Below are 19,747 nucleotides of genomic sequence, written 5' to 3' on the forward strand. Positions count from 1 at the left end.
TTTTGGCTGTAGTGTTCGGTGCCCTGCCTCAGACTGGCCAGGGCTGGTGTCCCCCTCTAACTGACCTCCATCCCAGACAGTCACCAGAGCCTGTCCCTTGGAGCCCTTCTCTGTGCACATCTGTCTGCAGCCATCAGCGACTGAGCGCCTGGCCCTGGAGAGTGCACCATTGTTCCAGATGGCTAATAGAACTTTATTGCCACAATCATTCTTAATGCAGCCATTCCAAAGCCCCTGTCTGGAAGGAGGCTCCGCTCCTGCCATGGTGCGGCATTCCCTGGCTGCTGGGAGCTGGGCTGCTGCCGGCTAGCCCCCTCTCCTGGACGCAGTTGCCATGAGCTGACTCTTTGGAAGACAATGAAAGCCATAAAACCTGGTTTGGGAGTAAACTTTCCCCTTGTTTGAGATCAGGACTTTGAAGCGAGGATGCAGTGCTCCATGCAGTGGTCGGGAGGCTCTCCGCCCTCGGTCCTGAACATGGTGGAAGGTAGGGGTGGAAGGCTGGGGAAGAAGGTGGGCAAGGAGTGAGAGGTCACCCTATCCTGTCCCGGTCAGAGCTGACCATCCCTCAGAGGTCACTTTAAGTGGCCTTCCCTGACCAGCCACTCCTGTATTCCCTGTGTTTTAAAATCTGTTATTTTCTTTCCAAACACTTTTCTCCACCTGTGATGATAAACTTATTCACAGGCCTATTTGTTTAATGTCTCTCTCAGACACCGGTCTTTGTAGGGACGATGTCTCTTTTGCTCAACAGTATCCCAGGTGTTAGCACAGTGCCTGATACACAATAAGGACCTGATAGTATTCACTGAATGAATAAACAAATGAATATCATTACTGAGCATGGTCACTCCATTCTCAAGAATGATTCTCTCAGGTTCTACGGATACAGTGTCTCATGATGTGCTTGCCCACGGGTGTTTTAAGATCAGAAGGGAGAAGGAGGAACACCAAGGTGCTTTCAGGGACCAAGAGAGTAGTTAGATCCTGGGCCCTGAAGTCTGAGGCTCGGATGCCCAACTCTGTGCCTTGCACACAGAAGGCACTGAACACATTGAATGAATGAATGAGAATGATTAGGAAGGCTAGAAGGAATGTCCTTGTGGATAGCAAAGTAAGAGAGTCTATGGGAAAGAGAATGAATGAGAATGATTAGGAAGGCTAGAAGGAATGTCCTTGTGGATAGCAAAGTAAGAGAGTCTATGGGAAAGAGAACACCAGTGCCTCCCAAAAAGGAAGCAGGAATGTGTGAATGCTACCTCATGTTCGTGAGGTAATTTCACCTCAGCAGGAAGTAGATCATTAACCTTCTCAATTCTCCTTCCCCTCCTATGCTCTGGACCAAGAGCCCCTGCTCATGGTTTAGTGCCTTTCAGCAGGGAGTTAGGGTGCCAGAACATCTCTCTGGGCTCTAGGTATGGTGGGACTGGAGGACATTACAGTTGGTGCCAAAGTATAAAGGAAGCCCTGAGTCTTGCAGGAGCCATCAGCCGAGCTACCCTCCCTCAAGGGAAGGAGCTTACAGGGAGTGAGGGAGCTGAAAATGCCTCATGCCCTGGAGCATTATTCCACAGGGACCAGCTGGACCCATGGGCTGCCTGGCTTCGGTGAGCAGGGCCTCAGACTGACAGGAGACTGCATGGAGTCCAGAAAACACAGCCAGGATGGCAGAGAAACTCCCCAGTAAGATGAAAGGCCTGCAGGGAAAGGCTTAGTTGAGTTTGCTGGACTAGATCTATGCTCTTCAGTCACCATTGATCCTGTGGCAGCAGGAGAGGCCTCCCAAGCAGGGAAGGGGCTTGACCTGGGCCCTGAGATTAGCTTGGATGATCAGAGGGGCAGGTGAAGGAGGAGCGCAGACTGAGGACAGAATGGAGGAGGGGCATACAGGAGCTCGGGAAGTGGAGGCACAGAGAAGATCCATCAAGAGAAAGCCTGTGTGTATCTCAGGAAGGGCTGTGGAGATGGACCATGCAGGAGCCTGGAACTAAGCTGTTCTCCCTGCAGGCTGGAAATGCACAATCTGAAGATGAAGGCATGGAGACAGCGCTGAGGAGTGAGAGGGGTATGGAGGTGGTGAGAACCTCTGGCCAGACCAAACCATGTGCCCTGCTGAGAACTGGGAGATGCAAACCAAGGTCACAGTCTGGGAAGCCAGAAAAGTCCCTACACTGGAGTGTTCGTTTGGTTTGATAAAACACAGGAAAGATGTGATCATTTGAATTTAACCACGGATTCACTGGGTTTTGTCAAATTAACCTCATATTTTGGTCAGAGCTAGTAATGCAATCTCTGGATAGACAGGTCAGCAGAAGTGACATCCCTATGGGACCCTGTCTTGAGCAAGTCAGAGACTTTGTGGTCTCATGTTATGTCTGTGATTAATATGGTAAAATGTGCTCTGCATGTCAGTCTTTTTTTTTGTTTTTTGTTTTGTTTTGTTTTAAGGTTTATTTATTTTAGAGAGAGAGTGCATGCACAAGTGGGGGAGGGGCAGAGGGAGATAGAGAGTCTCAAGCAGACTCCCCCTTGAGCAAGGAGTCTGATGCAGGGGTTGATAACATGACTTGAGCCCATATCAAGAGTCAAATGCTCAACTGACTGAGTCACCCAGGTGCCCCAGCTGCATGTCATTCCATCACTGAGGGAGCCCTAATGGTGGAAGTGGGAGAGGGGCAAAGTTCAGTGTGAGCATATAATTTATCATCTAAATGGGTTCACTTTTGAGAGGCAAAGGGGACTTGTATCAGCTGGGTCCTCCAGGAAGCAGGCTCTGAGAAGGAGTTAGGAGGACCGATGTTTCATAGGAGTAAGACCTATGAAAAGAAGAGGAGGAGGAAGTAGGATTGGATGAGGGTGCTGTGAAATTATAATGCAGAGCTGTCCAAGTCTCTGTCATTCTAGTGGGGAGCTCTGGGGAAAATACTGACCACTGAAAGAGTCCTGTGTTAAGGTGGGCCCTGGTTCCACCTCTGCAATCAGTCATTGGCCAGAGTGCCTTCTGTTCAGAAGCAGAAGTGGTCTTGAAAGCTGTAACCACTCTAGACTGCCAGATAACTGCTCTTCGCAGGGGACCAGCAAGTGCTTCCTTGAATGGGAATCTGAGATGGGCCTGGTACAGGGTACTGCGACAACAGGAGTAAACAGGATCATGTCTGGAACATCAGGACATCTGGCCACCGTATTTCCAAAGAACATTTAGAAGATTCACTCTTTGATTCTATCTTAGTCTATCATGGTCCTGTCCTGTTAATTTTTTTCTAATTGCTTGTCTAGAATAAAATGACTAACGTTCACTAAGTGCTTATTTATATGCCAGGCATGAGCTGAGTGCCTTACATGAATTCATTAATTTAATTCTCCTAATAACCTCATGAGTTAGATACTATTATTACTATGTACTTTATATTTATATATTTATTATAACCATAGTCCTATATATAATATATAACATATAACATATATATACACACATATATATAGTATAATTATATGCTTATAAATACTGATATTGTAACATCATCCACTTTACAGGTGAGGAAACTGATGCACAGGGTGGTTATATGGCTAGTTCAAGGTCATCCTATAAGTCACAGAGTTAGGCTTTAAACAAAGATATTTGCTTGCTTCCAGGGCTAGAAGTTTTAAAAACTTCACTAGTTATAGAATTTTGAGGTCGCAGAGACTATAGAGGTCATCTTATTGAGATCCAGAGAAATTATAGAACTTTCCTACAGTTATGTAGAAGGTTAAGACTAGTGTCTAGCTCTCGGACTCCCGAGTTCAAGGTTTTTTTTTCCCTGCCGCATACTTCAGGCATGCTTATTGAATTTGCAGATAATAGAAAGTTGGAAAGGAAAATTCTGCAATTGAAAACACAATAGTGGTTCTAAGTGATTTTGACAGTCCAGAAGCGGGTTGAAACCAATAAGATGAAAGTTAATAGAGATATATGTAAGCTTTTATATTTAGGTTCAAAAGCATCAGTTGCACAAACGCCAAGTGGGGAAGACTTTGTCTGCACACAGTTTATCAGTAATGAGATCAATCAGAGGTGACAGGAGGTGAGAATAAAGGGGCACAATTTTAGGTTGCATTAATAACATGGCATTCAGATCACAGGAAATGAGGGTGTGTATCCCTTCACTCATATCTGGGAAGTAGAGTATGGAGCTTTCTTCTGGTCACCATGTTTTAACAGGGATAGACATTGTAGTGGCTTGAATCGTGTCTCCTCAAAAAAGATATGCCCAAGTCCTAACCTCTGGTACCAATGACCCCAGTTGGAAATAGAGTCTTTGTAGATGTAAGTAAGCTAAGAACCTTGGGATGAGATCATCCTGGATTTAGGGTGAGCTCTAAATCCAGTGATTGATGTCCTTTTAAAGGAAAGGTAAGGAAGGGATACTTGGGAGGCTCTGTGCATTGGGTGTCTGCCTTTGGCTCAGGTCATGATCCCGGGACTCTGGGATTGAGCCCCACAGCAGTTCCCTGCTCAGTGAGGTGTCTGCTTCTACTTTCCCATCTGTCCCAACCCCCCTGTTTGTGCTCTCTCTCTCTCTCCCCCTCTCTAAATAAATAAAATCTTAAAAAAGAAAAAGAGAGAAAGTTAAGGAAGATTTGAGAGGTGGAGAGACAAGGGAAGAAGGTCATATAAAGAAGAGGCAGAAATTGAGCTATGCTGACACATCCAGGGAATACCAGGAATCACCAAAAGCTGGAAGAAGCAAGGAAAGATTCTTCCTAGAGCCTTAGGAGGGAATGTGGCCTAGCAGACTCCTTGATTTTGGACTTCTGGCTTCTACCACACTGAGAGAAGAAATTTCTCTTGTTGTAAGGCATGCAACTGTGGCTTAATATAGATGCTAACTCAAGAACCCCTAGAAAAGGGTACCCTGAGGACAGGGCCTCGGCACAGAGGTGCATTAAAAGCAGTTAGAGGCCCTGAGTGAAATTAGGGCCAAGTGGCCATGTAACTGACAGGGCTGTGCTCTCACAGTTGCCAGGGATAGATGGGTGGGGCCACCTTGGGCCACCCTCAGAAGTCCCACAGAGCCTGGCAGTCTGAGCTCAGGGCTGCCTGGCTGTACTACACCAGGAAATACAATTAAGGTAAAGAAAGTTGTCATTGTCACCCTCCTCCAAAGTATCCTGGGACTCTTCTACTCTCCCATCCAAGGACCTTCTGTTTTGTCATGATCCTGAGTAGTGGCAGAGCCCCCAAAGACTTGGTAGAGCACACTCAAGGGTTCTCTTAGGAACATCACAAATACAAGAGAGAGGGTCCTTTGCAGGGGGCTGGCATTCCCAGGAAAGAGGGTGGGGCAAGTGTCTGGGGCTTTGGGGTTGCACTTTTTGGGTAATATGTTCTCAAAACTTCGTCTTACTTTGGTTTCAGGGTACCACCTTGCCTGGTTTAGGTGATGGGATTGACTCAAATGGAATGGTGAACATGTGGTGTAGGTAGAACTTCGGGGGAGGGTGGACAGGATGAGGTTAGTTAGGGAAGTGTTGAGTTGAGGCTTGGATGGGTTCTTCATCTGAAAACTTTTCTTACAGGTTAGGAGTTCTAGACCTAGGGGGCTAGATGTAGTGAGTGTTATTAATTAATATACAGGTGGTAATGAAACTGATGGTTTAAGGAGGTTGGGAAGGGCCTTATGAACCTCAAAGTGAGGTCTGTGGACCAGCAGCATTGACATCTCCTTATTAGAAAAGCAGAATCTTGGTTCCCACCCCAGGCCTGTAGAATCAGTCTGCATTTTAACAAGGCTCCCCTGGGGGATCCTTTTGCACATTAAAGCCCAAGAAGCACTGCTCTGGGCCAGTGGTTCTTTCCCTCAACTCCAAAAGCTCATTAGAATCCCCAGTCCCTAGGCTCTGACTTAGTTTGCTGTGGTGTGACCCAGGCTTTTAAATATTTTTTTTAACCGCTTCGCAGGTGATTATAATTATAGCCACAGGCGGGGTAAATCTGTTGTCCTAACACTTGAGAATACAGTAGAGTTACCTGTGGAACCCATTAAAACCAGACTGTAGGTTTGGCCTTTCAGAGTTTCTGATTCTGTAGGTCTGGGGTGGGGCCTAAGGTTATGCATTTCTAACAAATCTCCAGTTGGTTCTGATGCTGCTGGTCCCGGGCCCACACTTAGAGACTCACTCAAAGGGTGAAGCAAAGCCAAAAGAGGGCCTAGGATAGAATCCCAAGGAACACCAACATTTCAGAGGTCAGTTTTCTTCAAGAAAGAAAAGAGAAGGAGCGGTTTCAGATGCGGGAAGCATGCCAGGAAAATGGGTTCTCTGTTGTATCTTTTCCACCAGACTCTTTATGCCTTGAGGATTTCCCTTATCTTGTTTCTGCCTTCCTATTCGGTGGAGTCTAACAGTGCTCCTGATTCCCAAAAAGCACTACTTGGAAAGTTTATATGCATTCATGTCATGTCTTCCTTTCAGGGGCTGTCCACTGCTTTTAGGGGAAAGCCCACACTCCTTAGCTCAGCACACGAGGCCCACTGAGCTCCTTCCCTCCACTCTCCCAGGGCCCCTGGCTCCAGGCATCACAACCGACTTGCCAATCCTCAGTTAATTTTGCTCTTCCGCACTTCCCCAAATCTGCCTGTGTCTTGAATCCTCCTTCTCTTCCTCATCTCCCAGCTCCTACACAGCAAGACTAGATTAGAATCCCCTCTGGGAAGGAGTGTCTATTTATTTGATATCTCTTTCCACTCCACCCTTTGCCACCTCCAACTTCTGACTCAGTTCAAGCGTCAGCTCCCTCCCTCAAGCCTGCCCTGAATCCCCCTGGCAGGGGTAAGCCCCTCCCTTGTTCCACTTTCTGTCATAATACTCATCACCTCACTTCACAGTAGTCGATTTAATTATCTGCCTCCCTCACTCTATGTGGGCTTCCTTTGAACAGAGAACTAGGTTTCATGTGATTTTTGCACCTCCAGCTCTGAGTACAATGTCTGGCACAGAGCAGGCACCCGATTCTTGCTGGTTGAATGAAAAAATTCAGGAACCAGTGAGTGAATGGATATAAATGCAGACACATTTCAGAACCAAACCCTCCTTCCTCCAGCCCACAGTATCTATCAGCTGTGCCCTGCCTTACTTAGGTTGTCTGCTCCTTCCTCAGGAGGAGACAGAAACTCCCCCCTACTCACAGTCCCAGGGGAAAGCACCAGCTGGTGACCTTCCCAGCACCAGCAGTAGGTTGCTGGTCTTCATTTCCTTGGCCAGCCCTGTGTCCACTCTCTCCAGACCAAAGTCACACAAACACGTGCTCTCTTTCGTTTGGCAATTCCTATTTCAGCAACGGAGAGCTAGCAAGGTGAAGGGCAGGGGGTAGAAGTGTCCCTTTCAGCTCCAGCGTGTATTCCTGGCCCCAGGGGTCCCACCCAAGCAGACTTTAAGAGGAAACCTCAGCTTTTTAACGCTACCAGGTGGCTGAGAGTCATTAACTCCCTGCTTCCGCCCCCCAAGGCTCACAGCATGTGGTGCTTGACCAGCTACTAACTGGGGTACCTACTGATGGGCTCTTCAATACATCCAACAGAGGAGATCACCTGGAGAAGGTCGGGGCCTAGGGGTCAGGAGAGAAACATTAGGAGGCTAGAGTGCTGCCACACTGCCAAAAACCTGTCCATCTTCACCACTGACGCAAACACGTCTTTTCTGTTTAATGAAAGCTTTCATGCCTTCTCTTTGTCTGGCTGAGAAACTCAAAGGGAAGTAGCCTGGGTAGTGGTCAAATGCCCAGTCCACAGATTAGGGACCTGAGACTCAAAGCATGGCTAGGACTTGCCCAAAGTCCCACAGTGTGTGAAGGTGCAGTTGGATTTGAACCCAGCCTGGTCCTGCTCCAGCCTCTTCACCCCCTTCAATATGCTGCCTCTAAAATAATGTTAAAATATGTATAAACCATACAGGGTGAAGTGCAAATTATTCCTTCTGTGGAAGTGCAAAATAGCCAAGTGGTGACGGGAACTTGGCAACGATGGAGTGGGATGAGTCAGGGACAGCTTTTTGAGGTAGGAGAGCTGTTCTGGGGCGCTGAGAGGGGGGGAGGCATGGCAGGGAGGGAGCAAGGGGGAGAGAATTCTAGTGGGAAGATTGTGGGCCTGGAGGGGGATGGCACAACACGTGGCCCTCCTACAGTGGTGGGCTGTGGATAGAAGCAGTGAGACAGGGAGCAGAAGAGAGCTGGGAAAGCCTTGTCCTGATTGATTGATCTCAGAGGCCAGAGCTGTTGTGCATGTGCACGTGCGTATGTGGGCATTGTTATGTGTGAAGCTGTTTTGTGTGCCTGCGTATGTATATGTGGGCTGTGGATATGTGTGGTGTTCGTGTGTAGGGGAGTATGTAACGTGCTCACGTGGGGTACCAGGTACAAAGGAAAACTGCCGGTTGTAGGTTTCCAATATTCTGTCTTTTCTTACCTGTGGATAAGCACTGTCTACTTCCCTTCCCCCTACAACACGTAAACATTGCTCAGTATTAATCTTGTATTCCCTTTAGTTCTAGCTATGTAAGATCATGAAATTTATTTAACTGAGTTAAGTAAAAATGGACATTTTAGCACACATAGCCCTGAGGCATGGCTGCATTTAAGCACTCAGCGCTGTTGGGGTGTGCGTTTTTGGTCTCAGCTGGGCCTCCCTTGGTGTTAGATCACAGTAGGTTCTGTTCATGTGGTGGTATGTGGTGGGTCCTGGGAAGCACACCCAGATTTATACTCTACCAATTTCAAGTCCAGCAGGAAGAGAACTATTTATCTCTAGTTTCAACATAAAACCCCAAATGAATCTCATTGGCTGGATTTGGGTCATGTGTCCATCTCGGGATCAATCACTGAATCCTTGGGTAGAAGACTTTCATTGGCTGCCCAGGTCACATGCTCATCTCTGAGCCGGGGTGAGGTGAAGCACCGCTGGGAATGGACCAGTTCCCGAAGCAGGGGCCAGAGGGGCCTTTGAGCACTTTCAATTTGTGTGAGGTGAGCCTTGCCTCAGAGAGGAAACTGAGCTGTGTGTGATTACTTTTTCTGTGTGTCAGTGCCTGGGCACTGAGGATTAAATAAAGATGATTAAATAAAAGGATGTTTGTGGATCACCTTAAAATAATGTCTGGCTTCTAGTTAGCTACTATTAATTTTTAAAAATTAGATATATATATCTCATATATATGTAATAAATGTACATACATAAATATATATGTACACACACACACATATATATATAATACCTGCGTTCATTCTCTGGAATGAGTATTATGAGTATTATGGTACTCTTGAAATGCTGGTGTGGAAGAATCCCGAACAGAGCAGGAAGTATAGGATGTGTTCACTGTATTCTTCCCTGGTTTTACATATTTCTTCTTGTGATTAGATTGTGTAATTTGGGTTTCAGCTCAGACACTTTGTCATCCATTTAGAACAGGAATAACTCTTAAATAATCTTCTTGCAGGTGATTCTTTTTTAAAAAAATTTTTATCTATTTATTTGGCAGAGAGAGAAAGAGAGAAGGCACAATCAGGGGAGCAGCAGCAGAGACAGAGGGAGAAGCAGGCTCCCCTCTAAGCAGGGAGCCCAATGCAGGTTTTGATCCCAGGACCTGGGGATCATGACCTGAGCCGGAGGCAGATGCTTAATTGACTGAGCCACCCAGGCGCCCCTTTGCAGGTGAATCTTAATCAAGCTATTCACTCTCTTAAGAACCTGCCATGGCTCTCCATTCCCTTTCCTATGGAGCCTGAAGCTCCTCAGCCCTGCACTGAGTTGCCCCACCTGCCCCCTCCTAGGCCTATGTTATCAGAATACTTCTGCATCCTCTCCCAGCATAAGCCTCAGGTACAGCCTAGAATAGAGCCTGGGTTTTATTCTATCTCTTTCACTCCTGTTTCCACCTGTGATGTCCTTACACCTATTCTCATCAAAGAAAGGTTTGCATCTGCAAAAGCCAACACAGCTCCTCTGTATAGTAGCACCCAGGTATTCTAGGAAGGACTCATGAAGCTCTGGCCTGAGTCTTGTGCATGCTGCCTGGAATGGGTTCATGAGCAGCCATGTGATTTTTGCGCTATTTTCTGTGGATGTCCTTTGCTCAGTTAAACAATAAGTCCCTAGCTACCCCTCCTTCCCACCAGAGCAGGGTCTAGGTTTCTATTTCTTTTGCAGCTAGCTAGCTTTATGCACCCACAAGGAGGTCTGAGGGGCAGCGGCAGAGTTGAGGATGCAGGCCCAGATCAGATGGACTTTGGAAGGCCACAGGCCATCAGGCCTGTAATTTTAAAACCTAAACAGCAACCAGAAAAATTTTTTTTTTCATAGGATTAACAGTGACAGTGTTTAGAAAGCATCTATTTCCTTGCTCTGTGGGGGCAGAAATTAGAGCCCAGAGAAGTGAACCTTGGTATCACACAGTGGGGACTCCAGGACTGGATTGCCCCTCCGCCTGGTGTTCCCTCCCTGACAGCATGTCTGGTCACAACCCTTCCACTGCCTGACTCTCAGCATGCATCTGTCTTTGGGGCCCTCCCAGCACACCCCATCATTCTTCAGTCTCTTTAGGGGCTACCAGCAGAAGAATAGGGTGAGGGGGGCTGTAGTTTCTGGTGAAGGCTGCCTTCAAATCTCAGCTCCATCACTCATCTGTGTGCCCTTCCCTGGGCAAGCACTCAACGTCTTTAAGTCTCAAGTCTGCACCTGGAAAATAGAGATGATGGTAATGGTACCTACCTCCAAAGATGTTGCATGAATTCAGTTGGATCATCTGTGTGAGGGGCCTAGTACCCTGCCTGGCAGTAAGGCTTTTGTCAACATGGGCTGTTAGTTCATGGATGACTTGACTCAAGGCCATGGGTTCTGGAAAGATCTCATCTTAGAATTCCCTGCTCTCTGAGGGTTCCCAGACTTCTAGATGTGGACCATTTTCCAGGTTCTCCTCAGGGCTTGCAGAGCACATTATACTCACGTTCGTGGATGTTTATCAACATGACCCACAGTCACCAGTCCATGGGCCTGTTTCCTCCACCGTCACGTCAGGGATAAATGCTTGCAGAAATAAATATATTGAAAATGGCCTCTCCTGCCCTACTCTTCTATTTTAAAATTTTGATTTAATTTATTCATTTTTAAAACAGGCAATTTCTTCCCATGGTTCAAAATCCACCATAAATATACAGTAAAAATCCTCCCTTCCTTGCCTTTCTCTTCCCCAGTGGCAAACAGCATTATAATTTTTAAATTGTGTATCCTTCCAGAGCTACTATGTGTCTGTGTCTATGTGTGTGCACAAATATATGTAAAGAGCTTGTCATTATTCCTTTTGCTTCTCCATTTCCAAGGACACTCTGTGTTACTGATGGGACTGTATCGTCCAGGTTGTGGAGCCAGATGGCCTGCTGCAAGCAAGCCCTGGCTCTACCACAGCCTGCCTATGTGATCCTGGGCACGCTACTTAAAGTCTCTGTGCCTTGTATCTTCATCTGTAAAACAGGCAAGGTAGCAGAGCTGTTCCAAAGGAGTGCTATGATAAAATGGGAGTAAAGTGTTGAGAATGCTGCTCGCACAGAGTAGGGGCTCAGTGACGTCAGCTGCTATTATGGGCTGCCTTCCGTTCAGTGCTGACCATAAGCCAGGACTGTGCCATCTCCTTCATGCTCGTTATCTCCTCAATCACCTAACAACCCTGCGAGACAAGGACTGTTATCTCTGTCCCGCAGACTCAGACTCAGATAGACCTGGTATCTAGTATCTGGCCTGGCTGGGCTTCTCGGGCAGTAAATGTCAGAGATGAGATCTGAGGCTGTTGTCTCTTGAAGTTTCTTGTTTTATATCCTCTTCCTAGGGCAATATTCTGTACACAGTAGGTGCTCAGTAAAAGCTTGGGTCTCTCCTTCCCAAGGCTTTTGGTTTATGTTTTGAGGCCCTCATTTCTGAACAGGATCTTTGAAGCTCTAGATATGTCCTCGTTTGACCCTTCGTTCAGCCCAGGGCCTTATGTTTAGAATCTGCCGTTCCTGCCTGACACATCTCTAAGGGAATCTGCTTCCCAATTATCTTTTTCTTTTTTTTTCCTTCATATTTATATCAGCAGAAATGAAGGAGAGAAAAACCAGCCTTTAACTAGGATTTTATTACCCATTGACCTCAGCCATCTCTGTCTATCTCTCCCGAGCTCTGCCCATTAGTTGTCAGGGCAACGTGGTATAACTCCGGTGCTGCTGCAGCTGGCTGGGTTTCGTTCTCCCCTGCTGCCCCTGTTGGCTGGCCACGGCCGCACTGAGTACCTGCTCCGGAAGCATTGTCAGACATCGCCCTGGAGAAGTAAATCAGGAGAACGAGACATGTTTGGAGGAAGAGAAGGATAACGGCCCAGCCCTTTATTCTCAGAGAGTAATTACAGCTTTAAGTATGGTTCATGGGTCATTGCTAGAAATCATGAAGTTGAACACGGTGCGGAATGGCACATGTGGGAATGGCTGAATGTGAAGCTGCTCAGCCTTCTCTGGGCTGAAGCTTTGCTCTGGCCTGTCTTGAATCCGTATGGTTCTTCCAGGCCTCGTGTTTCAATCTCAGCTTCGCCTCTGTCTCCCCCTCCCTGTCTGAGCTCCCTGGAAGAAGGGGCAACAATATTCTGCATTTATCCTCTCCTCACCTTGGCACATTTCTTGGCCACACGCAGAGTGTTATCATTCCCTTCCAAATTGCCCATCCTGCCTTCTACTCACCTCTCTTAACCTCCTTCTTTTTCCAGAATTTTAAAATATATCTCAATGTTTCCCTTTCCATTAGCAAAAGCTCTGCCTTTGCAGATGCACAGGCCTCCCCCACCTTCCTTTGGCTCCAGTGTCACTAGAGCTACCTTCCTCAGCCTGTAAGTGTTTACTGACAGTTTGTCTAAGTCCAGCCCCGAGGAGACACAGTTCTTGTCATGGAGAAAGCTCACAGTAGAGCACTGGGGACAAAAATGTAACCAAGGCTCAGGGTCTGTACTAGGATATCAGTATGCACAGACCTGTGGAAGCGCTAGTGAGGTTGGGAGAAAGAAAGTTCAACTGAGAACACACAACGAGGACAAGCGGGCATGGTTGGGTTGATTCAGGAAATGACATCCTCAGAGACTTTGGCACTTAGGGTGTACTGTTAAGGTCAGGCAACTTTAAAAAATTTATTTATTTATTTATTTGAGAGAGAGAGGGAGGGGAAGGGAAGGGCAGAGGGAGAGAGAGAAAACCTCAAGCAGACTCCCCACTGAGCATAGAGCCCGGAGTAGGCCTTGATCTCACCGTCCTGGGATTGCGACCTGAGCTGAAATCAAGAGTCAGATACTTAACTGATTGAGCCACCCCAGTGCCCCAAGGTCAGGCAATTTCTTATAGCTGCCACCCTATATCTAATTCTGCCATCAGAATTGGGAGGTGTGATGGAATTAACTCTGATTCTGTTTATCTTTTCTCAACTCTGTGTCCAGTGGCCTGAAATTGACTATAGTGGGAGTAGTCACATCATGGAAATTAGCAAACATTGCAAAATGGGTTTTTTTTTTTTTTCCTTTTTTGAGAGCTGGTTTATTAGCACACCTGTGGGCCACCATAGAGAAAGTAATGTTTTCCTAGGGAAAGATGGGCAGCATATTTCTAAGTGAAGGATGTTGGGGGAGAAGAAAGGGTAGAGGACATTTGTTTGCTGGCACTTTTTCAACTACAAATGATAGAAACTTAATTCAAAATAACTCAAGGGGGAAAAATAAAGGATTGTATTAGCTCATGTTATAAGGCAGAAGGGGTGACTTCAGGCCTGGCTGAGACCAGGGGTTAAATAATGTTAGGAGAACCTCTGCCTTTCCCTTAAAAGTACTTATGGCTCTATCTCCATCTCTCTCATCTCTCTTTGTCTCTTCACCTCCATCTTCTGTTTGTCTCAGTTCTGCTTCATCTCATAAGAAGAGTCACTGTGTCCTCTTCTAGCTTTTAAATCTATCTGCCAGTGGACTCTTCATGCAGTCACATGCCAGTTCCTGAACTCCTGCTCTGTCCAGGAAGATGATGCATGATAATATCAAAAGAAGTTTTGTTCTCAGAATGGGAAAGGTTCACTGAGCAGGGAAAGACATGGTTTCCATACAACATCCCAGGCAATGAGAAGAGAGTGCAAAGTGGAAGTGCCTGATGGGTTTAAAGGATATCAAGATGCTTGGTGTGTTTGGCCAGCTAGGTTCTTCCAGGCATTACCAAACTTCCAGGATAGATGACCTATATATACCATTGGCTCATTTCCTCTTGCACTTACCCTCCTCTGCATTCTAGATTTCTATCCACTCTGTTGAGACTGATCTCCTTGAAAGCACATTAATGAACTCTGGTCCCAAACCCACAACTTTTCTTGATATGTGTTATTTGATACTGACCCATCCATTGATCAAATTTTCCTTCTTGAAACTCCTGTCTTTCTCCTTGGCTTTCACAATAACACCATCTGCTTATGTGGCCTACATCCTTGTAGCTGCTTCTTTGACGAGAACTATAGTTGGACTCTTCACCCCTGGCCCACTTCTCTTTTCTCCCTATTGTTTTTCCTGTGGAGCATCCCTTGTTCCTATAGCTTATACCACCCTGATAACTTTCAAATTTAGAATTATGGATCTCACCTCTGAGTTTTTGGCTGATGGTTGTATTTATTGCCTTTAGGAGGTTTCATGCTCACTCAGACTCAATCTGACCCAAACAGAAGTTGTCTTTTTTCTCAAACTCCTTTCGTAATTTTCACACCCCTCAGGATGATGCCACGCTCCTAGTTTTCCAGTCACCAATCACTCTACCAGGATCTCTGGGGAGTTCTTCCTTTCAGCACTCTCACTCTGGCCCTCTATCTTACACTATATACTATTTTCCTAGAAATATTTGCCTAATCTAATGATACCAAGATTTCTATTTTAATTCCATTACATTCAGACAGTACACATTGTATGATTTTAATAGTTTCAAATGTTTTAAGGCTTGTCTATGGCCTATAATATGATCTGTCTTGGTAACTTTTTTGTATGCAACTCGGAAAGTATGTACTCTGCTGTTGTTTGAGGGTTCTATAAACGTTAGTTAGGTCAAGTTTGTTGATAATACTGTTCAAATCTCTGTGTCCTTACTGATGTTTTGTCTGCTTCTGTCTCTTGTTGAGAGAAAGCTATGAAAATCTCTGACTTGATTTGTGGATTTGTCGATTTGTTTTTGTATTTCCAGTATTTTTTGCTTTGTCTACTTTGAAGCTATGTTATCAAGCATATAAATGTTTTAGCTTGTTATTTATTCTTGATGAATTGGCTTCTTTATCATTATAAAATGATTGTGCTCATCTCTGGTTATATTATTTACTCTAAAATATGCTCTATGAATATCATACACCAGCTTGCTTTTTACTATAGTTAGTATGGTATATCCTTTTCCTTTTTAAAATTTTTAAAACTTAATTGTCTTTATTTTTATTTTTAAAGATTTATTTATTTATTTTGGAGAAAGAGCAAGTGTGAGTGAAGGAAGGGTAGAGGGAGACAGAAAGGGCAAGAGAATCTCCAGCACACTGCTCGTTGAGCACAGAACCTGATGCACAATTCGATCCCAGGACTCCGAAGTCATGATCAGAGTTGAAGCCAAGAGTCAGACATTAACTGAGTGAACCACCCAGATGCTCCTAATTGTCTTTATTTTCAGAGTAGGTTTTTTGTAGGCTGTTATAGTTGGGTCTTGATATTTTTATTTGATCTATCTTTTTCTTTGTTTGGGTTTTTCAGCCCATCCATATTTAATATGATTAGTGATAAAGTTTTCTCTCTGGGTTTCATTTTGGATAGTTTCTATTTCTATATGTTCAAGTTCATTAATATTTACTTCTGCCACATCTAATCTGCTATTAATCCCATCTAGCATTATTATTTTAAAAAAATCTCAGACATTGATGTTTTCATCTCCAGAAGTTTTATTTGGATTTTTTAAAATATCTTCCCCCTTTAACTTTTTCCTTAGCTTTTTTGAATATGAAACACAATTTTAACAATTCTGAAATATAGTTATATGAAATACAGTTATAACAACTCTTTTAATGTCCATCTAAGTTAATTCTACTTTAGTTCTGGATCATTTCAATTGATTGCTTTTCTCATTATTATAAGTTATATTTTCTTGCTGCTTTGCATGGTTGGTTATTTTTTATCTGATTTTATACATTGTAAATTTTACCTTGTTAGATGTTGATATTTTTATACTTATGTAAATATTCTTAGCTTTATCTGAGATTTAGTTAAATTACTTGGAAACAGTTTGCTTGTTCTTGCTTTTAAGATTTGTCAGACAAAACCAGAGCAACATATAACCTATGGGTAATTTTTTCCCACTGCTAAGGCAAGATTTCTGAGTTCTCTACCCAACGTTTCATAAATGTGAGGTTTTCCAGTCTGGCTGGTCTGCTCAGGTACTCTTCTGGGCCCCGTGTGACCACCAAACACTGCCCCTCTAACCTTTTTGAAAGACTCTTTCCCCGGCCTCAGGTAGTTTCCTCACATGCATTTGCTGATTAGTCCTCTGATGGCAACACTCATGGCAAACCTTCTGCCTTTCTCCAGCATTCTCTTTTTGCTACTCTCTTCTCTGGTATTGTAAACTCTGCCTTAGTCTTCAGGACTTACAACTCTGTGTCCTCAACTCAAGGAGCCTGGTGGGCATCACTTGTGCTCTGTAGCCTGGAAGCTCTCAAAGCATAAGTTTGGGTACTCATGGCCCTTCTCTTGTTTTCTTTATGGTCTCACAGGGACCACTGACTTTCACTGCCTTGATGTTCAATGTGTAGAAAACTGAGATTTTACATATTTTGTCTAGTTTCTAGTTGTTTCAAGCTGGAGAAGGGTTAATCTGGTTCACACTACTCCATTTGGGCTGGAAGTGTAACTTCTTCATTATGTTTTTATTTCAATAGCTTTCTTTTTATAACCACTGATTCTTGTTTCATTTGTATCTGCTCTTATTTCAGAACATCCTGGTTCTTCTTCTAAATACTATTTTTAAAAATCACTTTAAGGATTTTAAATATAAGAGATGCTTTATTATATTTATTTTCTTAGGCCAAAGAGCTTAAATTCTTTGATTTTTTCCCTTATACTTCATACTGTTGATATTCCTCATATATGTAGTAAATTTAGGTTTATGTTAGTCTCTGTGGGTGATTTCTCTTTCATATATTTGGGGTTGTTACAGTCTCTGGGTGGGAAGCCTGTGTTGTTTTCTTAATCCTGACAATTTTGGGAGGATTTATCTTGTTCAGAGCTTTCAAGGGTCACTGTGGTGGATACTTGTGTGGATAATTCTGTTCTATTCGTCTTTCATAGGGGTGACTTTGCAAGGCATGGCTCCACCCCTTTGTCATATGAGTCTCAGTGACTCTAGTTTCTGACTCCATACAGGAGTCATGCCTATAATGGTCTATCTCTAAACTTGTATTGTCATAGTGAGGTGGCTTTGGCCCCCTTATATGCTATGGCTACTATCTTCTATGGTTTAGGGATCCTCTTAACAGTTGGCATTGTTCCTAGGTTTCTATCACAGGATCATGTTTATCAACTATGTATATATATATATATACATAGTTGATATTCCAGTCATATATATAATATACATATAATTTATCAACTATAAATATTTAATTTCTATCATTAATGCACATTCAGATAATGAAGAGAGGTGTTCAGTGCTTGCTCAATTGCAACCATAAATATAAACCCTCTTTAGTGTTGGTGTCAGAAAGGATGATCATTCCTTTCATGGAGTCAACTGTAGTGTTTGAAATCTGAATATTTGTAGTTGACTTTTTAACTGTCAGATCATTTTTTCTCTTACATAAATTTCATTACCCTAAAAGCTCCCAATGTCTCCCTGCTTCTTTGACTCCTCTGTGTGGCTTACAGTGCCCACCATTTTCTGTCCCTGCTCTATCTATCTCACTTGGGTGACCAATAGGCAATTTGAAGTAATCATCTCCATATGGTTATCTATCCCTAGGCAGTGCAAGTCTTAATGTCCTCTTTGAGCATTGAATACTGCATTTCAGATATGCTTATTCTAGGTAGAGCACCTATTTATATATGTTAAAAAAAAGAAAGAAAAAAGTGAAAAATTATAAACAACAGTTATATCGGGCATAATTGACATAAATACCACGTAAGAGTTAGACAGCATCAGTATCCACACTTTGATCATGTCATTTACTGAACACTCTGGCTATTTGGACTTTAATCTTGTTTGTAAACCTGATTTAAATTCTTCTCCTTCTGCCTGCCCCCAACCATAACACACCCATTCAAAAGTCAGGACTTGAGGCCAGGGGCACCTGGGTGGCTCAGTGGGTAGAGCCTCTGCCTTCGGCTCGGGTCATGATCCCAGGGTCCTGGGATGGAGTCCTGCATCAGGCTCTCTGCTCGGCAGGGAGCCTGCTTACCCTCTTTCTCTCTCTGCCTGCCTCTCTGCCTACTTGTCATCTCTGTCTGTCAAATAAATAAACAAAAAAAAATCTTAAAAAAAAAAAAGTCAGGACTCTTCAAGAACTTTCCTCATGCTTTTTCTGTCTTCCTTTTTGGCTCTTTTATTAATGAGAAATAAAGCACAGCTGGTTCAATGTTCTTTAAAAACACTCCCTACTCTTCCTAGCTGACCTCACAACTCCCGTCCTACACAGGGGGAGATAGCGCAAAACATTTTCCTCTGCTTGGCAACCCACCTTAAAAAAAAAAAAAAAAAAAAAAAAAAAAAAATCCGGCAGCTCTGTAGTTCTGCTCTTCTATTACAACCCCCCCCCCCTTCCCTACCCATTCAGTGAAAGTGGGACTGAAGACAAGTGAATCTGACAGATTTCAGGGCTGTCTCCCGATGTGGGGTTACTCAGATTATGACAGCCTAATCCTTTTGTTACCGGAGTCGGGTTCTAGGACGCCAGACTCAAAAGTCAGCGGCATAGGCAAAGCTTTACTGGGGCTGCAGCTGAAGGGGAACGCAGAACCAGCAGAGAATAGTTGGATTGACCCCTGGGAACAGAGAGGAAGCCCTGCCTATGTAAACTTCCCACTCGGGTTCTCTCGCTCTGGACCAACAGGAGACTTAAAAAAAAAAAAAAAAAAAAAAAAAAAAAAAAAAAAAAAAAAAGAGGTGGGAAAGTGCTTCAGTTTGATTGGTTAGAAGGGGCTCATCATGACTGGTCAGAAAGGCCTCCCCCTGATTGGTCAGAAGGGCCTCATCCTGATTGGTTGATACTGGCGGGCAGCTCAGACAACTCACTGGTGCTTTTGGGGCCACGGTCCTCTGTTTTAAGTCAACTCCTGTGCGGGTCGGTGTTCTGGCCGCACTGTGGTTATGTTCCGTGAGGTAGGCGGTTTGACAGTAACGGCCAACAGAAAGGACCCCAGGTGCGTCATGTTTTTCACTTGGGTCATGTTCTGAAATCCATGGCTGGGGAAGACAGCGGCAGTTCTCACAGCTTCACCTTCTATACCAGTGGGTTCTAGAAGAATGTCTTCATAGAATGGTTGCTAGCTCTTCCAGATCATATATTTAAAAACAGATAGAAGTGATAAAACACCATTAAGGCAAATTCATCGTTGGTTCCAGTCAGCGACTCCTTCCAGCCAGCTGAGCATTACAGAATAGACCTCTGGTTTGGTTTGAAACTTGTCATTTATTTTCTGGCCCAAGGATTGTCTGCTCAGCTCC

At 44.4% G+C, this 19,747-nt stretch overlaps 1 long non-coding RNA gene across 3 annotated transcripts in view; it reads left to right on the forward strand.

Annotated features, from left to right (window-relative positions):
• The window catches only part of LOC309844358, a 178,234-nt gene that overhangs the window by 96,287 nt on the left and 62,200 nt on the right, over positions 1 to 19,747 (forward strand). For 2 of the 3 annotated variants that reach the window (XR_014300631.1, XR_014300632.1), the window contains exon 6: positions 2,008 to 2,319. The exons of the other annotated variant lie outside the window; for it this stretch is intronic. This is a non-coding gene — a long non-coding RNA (uncharacterized lncRNA). Of the gene's footprint in view, positions 1 to 2,007; positions 2,320 to 19,747 lie in introns of those variants that run through there. 3 annotated transcript variants of the gene reach the window in all.

This window comes from Mustela nivalis (assembly GCF_964662115.1).
Source record: "Mustela nivalis genome assembly, chromosome: 1".
NCBI lineage: Eukaryota > Metazoa > Chordata > Mammalia > Carnivora > Mustelidae > Mustela > Mustela nivalis.